At 56.6% G+C, this 6,000-nt stretch overlaps 1 protein-coding gene across 3 annotated transcripts in view; it reads left to right on the top strand.

Annotated features, from left to right (window-relative positions):
- The first annotated feature begins 3,016 nt into the window (after positions 1–3,016).
- FRYL (FRY like transcription coactivator) overlaps positions 3,017–6,000 on the top strand; it is a 256,547-nt gene continuing 253,563 nt past the window's right edge. For all 3 annotated transcript variants that reach the window (XM_038556047.1, XM_038556048.1, XM_038556044.1), the window contains exon 1: positions 3,017–3,252. The gene's annotated coding sequence lies outside the window, so the exon portion shown is untranslated. The remainder of the gene's footprint in view (positions 3,253–6,000) is intronic.

Raw genomic sequence — 6,000 nt, 5'->3', positions numbered from 1 at the left:
CAAGGATGTTAAAAAGCTTGAGTCATGCTGGCACATCGGTAGAATATTTCATTTTTTACTTGTTTAATCTCTACAGCCAATGTGGGCCTTGAACTCACGACCCCCAAGATCAAGAATTGTATACTCTACTAAGTGAGCCAGCGAGGCACCTCTGGGAATATTTCTTTTTAAAGGATGGGGAATCTAGCTTGCAGATGAGAAATAAAAGTATGGGATAAAGTTCCTCTGAAGGGAAAGTGCACATTGTAAACTTCTCCAGGAGATAAAGTCTCTCTGAAGGGGAAAGTACAGATTGTAAATTTTTCCAGGGACTGGTTCAGTAATACCGAACATTCTTTCTTCCTTCCTTCCTTTTTTTAAGTCGTTTACCTTTTTGAAAAAGATATTTATTTATTTATTTATTTGTTTATTTATTTATTTATGAGAGAGAGGGGGTAGAGAGAGAGAGAGAATGACAGGGAGGAGCAGAAGCAGAGAGACAAGTAGACAACGTGCTAAACAGAGCCTGACCCCGGGGTTTGATCCCACGACCTGGACATCATGACCCGAGCTCAAATCAAGAGTTGGATGCTCAACTGACTGAGCCACCCAGGTGCTCAAACACTGAATATTCTTAAGAATGACCTGCATATTGGAAGCTCTAGGTTTGCAGGTTTCTAAATTTTTCCTCGATGTGAATACTAATAGTAGTATCAGCTAGTAGAGGGCTGGGTGTATGAGCTAAAAAGTGATAAGCAATCCTGTTGTGGGCAAGTGTGAAATAGAGAAAAAATAATATGAATTATGTTTGTAAGGTAATGATCTCAGCATGGTTGGCTAAGTATAGGGAAGAGAATTTAGAGGTTACTGCAGACTGCCTTTGGGAATTATGAGCCCAATGTGCTCGTGTGACAGAATAATCTGGACATCACAGAACAGGTGTTTTACGAAGAACTTGAAAATATCACCTAGACCTCAAACAAAACTTGTAGTTGTGGACACATCTGAAATATCTAGATCATACTAGATATTAGAACATAGAATATTCTTTTTTAAAAAGATTTGAGGGCAGCCCAGGTGGCTCAGCAGTAGCACCCAGGGTGTGATCCTGGGGACCTGGGATCGAGTCCCACATCGGGCTCCCTGCATGGAGCCTGCTTCTCCCTCTGCCTGTGTCTCTGCCTCTCTCTCTGTCTCTGTGTCTCTCATGAATAAATAAAATCTTAAAAAAAAAAAAAGATTTGAGAGAGAAAGTGGGGGAGGGGGGGCAGAGGGAGAAGCAGACTCCCCACTGATCAGGGAGCCCAATGTGGGGCTCCCTCCCAGGATCCCAGGATCATGACTGGAGCCAGCCAGGTGCCCCTAGGATATAGAATATTCTTAAATTCTAATATAGAATATCAGAACCCAGCAGTAGTTTGACTGTTGTAAGAAAAACGGAATTGATCCTGACTATAGTTAAAAAACAAAAAACAAAACAAAAAACAAAACAAAAAACCCTAACAACCCCAAATCAAAATGGAATAGTCTGAAAATGAGGATTTAGTTGCACTTAACAAAATATTTATATAAGCATCTCTGAAGGCCATATAACCTAGCTGCTTGTCTTGCGCCCTCACTAGAACTACCTGAAAGACCAACAGCATTTCCCTTTTGCTCACCTTTCGATATTTAAGGTTGTGTCCCTAAGATTTTTTTTTGTGTGTGTGTGTGTCCCAAAGATTTTTGAGCTGAACTCACCGAAAAAGTCTTGACCTAACCGATGTTTATCTCCCCCTTTCTGGTACTAAAGCCCACTTTCAGGGCACCTCTGGGTTCCCCCGGGCTACTACCCTGCACCTGCACTAAACAGCCTGAGGTCCAAAGGCCTCCCCAAGTTCAAGGGCAGTCGGAGGAGGGCCGGGACCCTTAGACGTTACCCCCCCTAAAAGTCTTAGATGGGGACCAAAGCATAACTGTCCTCAGCTGTCGTCCTTACAACCTTTCGGTTCTTGCAGCTCTGGTGGGAAACCGGGGCCGTCAGGACCCACCGGGCTGGGCCTGTCCAAGAATTCCTCCCCTCGCGGGGGGAGGTTTTGCGGCACAAGGTAAAGCTTCCGGAGCCAGACACCCTCTTCCTCTCAAGAAACAGCCTCCTGCTGCCGGTGTGGGCTCAACCTGGGCGCCCCTGCGAGGGTTCTAGCAAGGGAGACGGACGTCCTCGGCTTCGGAGGGGGCAGGAGAGGCACCGCGTCTTCAGTCTTCTCGGGAGTCCCTTAGCTTTCGTGACGAACGCCCGCCCAACAGGGGACGTGGATGAAGCCGAACTTTTTAATGGAAATGATTTAAGTAGGATTTTTTTTTTTTTTTTTTTTGTGACCGACTGCGAGGTGACACGTCCAGGTTTGCAGACACCTTCACTAAAGCTCTTCGGGGTGGCGAGATGCCCGTGCACGCTCACACGTGGGCCGACGTCGGGAGGACTTAGTCCCAGAATCTCAGGTGCTGCGATGCACCCTCACCTGCCCATCCACGGCTAGACGACGCGCGGGGGCGCGCGGGATCCCCGCTCCGGGCACAGCCCCCCGGTGGAGAGGATGTTGCACGCTCCTCTCCGCCCTTGCCCGCTTTCTCCCACACGGGCCGGTGAGTTCGTCCACGACCCCTGGCCTCGCTGGACGGGAAAGGCGCGGGGAAGGAGGCAAAGCCAGAGGAGGACTTTGCGGCTGGATCTCCCAGCCCCGCGAAGGGAGCGCGGCGATGGGGCGGGGCGTGCGGCCTCCCTCCTGCCTTGCCCAATCAGGTGCACAGGAAGATGTCCTCTTACCAATCAAAATAAAGTTCGCTTTCCGGGGGCGGGAGGGTGAGCCTTGATTGCCAGTTCTCCAAAGCAACGCCAGGCTAGAGGACGCGGAGTGACTAGGCGAAGGACCAACCGCGGGGAGGGGGCGGGCCGGGGGCGGGCGCCCCGGTGAGCGGCGGCCTGCCCGGCCAGTGGGGCGCGCCGGCTGCTGTTCCTGTTGTAGGGTCTCTCGCCAATCGGGAGGGCGAGGGAGTGGGCGGGGCGGGGAAGGGGTGGGACGAGCTCGCAGCAGCGCCGGGCGTCCGTCGGGCTCCGGGGGGAGAGAGAGAAATCCGGTGAAAATCAGAGTCGGAGGTTTAACCACACATCGGTTCCGATCGGATTATTCCTTAAAGGGGACGCGCCATTGTCAAGAGAACGGAGCCCGGGGCCCGAGGGCGGGGACCGGCGGCGCCCGAGGAGCGAGGCAGCTGCACTTGGACTGGGGACGGGTAGGTGTTGCCCGGGGAAAGACGCCTCATTTCACTTTCTCTTCCAGCCCCCGGGGCAGGCGGCGGGATGCCCGCCCGACCGGGGGCCACAGCCCTGGCGGGAGCCGAGGTCGCCGGTCCGCGCGCGGCTCCCTTCCCGGTGGGAGCCGAGGGGAGGCGGGCCAGGATGGCTGGCGGGCTGCGCCGGCCCCGCACACACTCCAACGGACGGCGCCCGGCCGCGCAGCCCCCCGCCTCAACCGAAAACCCGCCGGAGCGGCGGCGGGTCCTCGGGGAGCGCCGCGCGCCCGGCTCCCCTCGCGCGCCCCCTGCCCCCGCGCGCCCGGCTCCCCTCGCGCGCCCCCTGCCCCCGCGCGCCCGGCTCCCCTCGCGCGCCCCCTGCCCCCGCGCGCCCGGCTCCCCTCGCGCGCCCCCTGCCCCCGCGCGCCCGGCTCCCCTCGCGCCCCCTGCTCCCCGCGCGCCCGGTTCCTCTCGCGCGCCCCTGGCTCTCCTCGCGCGCCCGCAGCTCCCCGCGCGCGCCCACGGCTCCCCCCGCGCCCGGCTCCCTCGCGCGCCTCTGGTTCCCCTCGCGCGCGCCCCCTGCCTCCGCGCGCCCGGTTCCCTTCGCGCGCCCTCGGCACCCCCCGACCCCCCCCCCACCCCCGGCGCCCGGCTCTCGAGCGCCCCCTGCCCCCCGCGCGCCCGCCTCCCTTCGCGCGCCCCCCGCCCTGCGCGCCCCCTGCCCCCGCGCGCCCCGTACTCCTCGCGCGCCCCCTGCCCCCCCCCCCCGCGCCCGGCTTCCCCGGCTCCCCCTGCGCGCCCCCCGCCCCGCGCGCCCCCTGCTCCCGCGCTCCCGACTCTTCTCGCTCGCCCCCTGCCCAGCGCGCGCCCCCTACCCCTCCCCGTGCCCCCTACCCCCCGCGCGCCCCCTGCACCCCGCGCGCACCCTGCACCCCGCGCGCACCCTGCACCCCGCGCGCCCGGCTCCTCCCGCGTCCCCAGCCCCGCGCGCGCCCGCCTCCCCTCGCGCGGCCCGTTTCCCCTCCGCGCGCGGGGCTCCCCCTCGCGCGCCGCCGCCTCTGCTCCTCGGCCCCTCGCCGACTCTCGGGAGCCGCCCCGCGGAGAGGACGGCGGCGGCGGCCGGCGGCGGAGGGAGGGCCGGGAGCAGAGTTGGCGGCAGCTGGCGGCCGCGGGCGGGAAGAGGCGCGGGGACCCCCTTGGAGCGGCCGAGCCGCCGCCGCCCGGTCCAGCATTGTCCCTCGGGCTCGGCTCTCGGGTCTCCGCCCGCTCCTCGCGGTCGCTCCCGCAGCCCCGGAGCCGGCCGGGCCGGTGCGAGTCTCGGCCTCCCGGGTCCGCGCGGCCGCCGCAGCCTGGGCGCCGAGCTCGTCGTGCAACTTTTCTTTGCCGGTCGCGGGAAGTGGTGGCTTCCGGGCAGCAGGTTCTCTGGGCACAGACTCTCCGTCCTTTCTGGAGAGGAGGCTCTCGAGGGCTCCGGGTTGCTGATGCCCGGCTCTCCTGCCGTCCCAGTTGCGTCCCTGGCCCGCTCCCCTCGCCTCCCTCCTGGGTTTGCAGTTGTTCGGGAGCAGGAGCCTCTCGGGCCCCGAGATGAGGGCGAAGGAGCCAGCCCAGGGAGCTGCGTCGGTGCGCAGCGGGAGCTCCGCGGAGCGGGATTTGCCGTAACCCTTGAACTGCGGAAAGTTACCTCGACCTCCTGCCCGAGGTGCTTGTGGAAGGAAGACCACAACGAAACCAACTTCTTAGGTTGCGAGGGTCTGTAGGATTAGAAAAAAAAAAATGCTTTTTTTTTTTTTTTAAAGAAAGTCACTTTTGTAAAATACCGTTCTGCCTAGCAGATGTCTATCGTCCAGGTAATTTCTAGGACTGAATACTGAATCGCAGGTATTGTAATTAGTAACAACTTTTTCTATTGATAAAACAAGTATAAGAGACTTTTTTCTCATCCTGACCATTATTGCTGTGCTATACCTGTCAATATTTGCTAAAGAAATCATTCAGAAACGGCACATCCCTTGTTAGAGACCTTATTTAGAAAAGGAATGTTTTCATAAGCATTCATTTTTGACAGTTTCTTCTTGAACAATACTTTGTAGAGAGTACTTGCATGTGCAAGTTACAAGCCTATAAACAAAGTAGCAGTGGGTGTGTTATTCTGTAGTTTTTTTTTTTTTTTTTTGCTACTCATGATCAAAAATAGCATTCCATCCTGTCTTTTCTAACATTCTGAGTTATTTTGTAAAATTACTTCTCTGAAAGAGTGAATTTTGTTGGAATGCCTGGCTCAGTGAGTTTTTTTTTTCTTTTGTTTTTTTTGTTTTTTTCTTTAAAGCAATACTAACAACTTCCTGAAGCGTTCCTTGATTAACTCACTGTCTAGTAACTTTCTGAGTGGCGTGGAACATTATTAGTTCACAGGCTGGCAATAACAAGAAACAGGGAAACTGAAAGCCAAATTCGATTAATAATGTTTTGAGAAGTAGTCTGTTCTTCCCACAGAATTTAGGAAGTGCAGACACATAAAACCATGTTCTTTTGTAGTAATCCTGATGGTATCTGGCATTGTTACACCTATATTCCTCTCCTCCCTCCCCTTTGATCCTCTTCTGTGATAAGGATGTCAGGCCCAGCTTGCAGGCATAATCTCCCTTTCCATCTCCTACTATAGCTAAGTAGAAGATTAAAACACGTTTCCAAATTTCTATCTTTGTTTACTTCGAGTTTAAACAATAGAGGAAAGAATTTCTGAACTTT

Source organism: Canis lupus, chromosome 13 (assembly GCF_011100685.1).
Source record: "Canis lupus familiaris isolate Mischka breed German Shepherd chromosome 13, alternate assembly UU_Cfam_GSD_1.0, whole genome shotgun sequence".
Lineage (NCBI taxonomy): Eukaryota > Metazoa > Chordata > Mammalia > Carnivora > Canidae > Canis > Canis lupus.
This window is presented reverse-complemented; position numbering and strand designations above follow the sequence as displayed.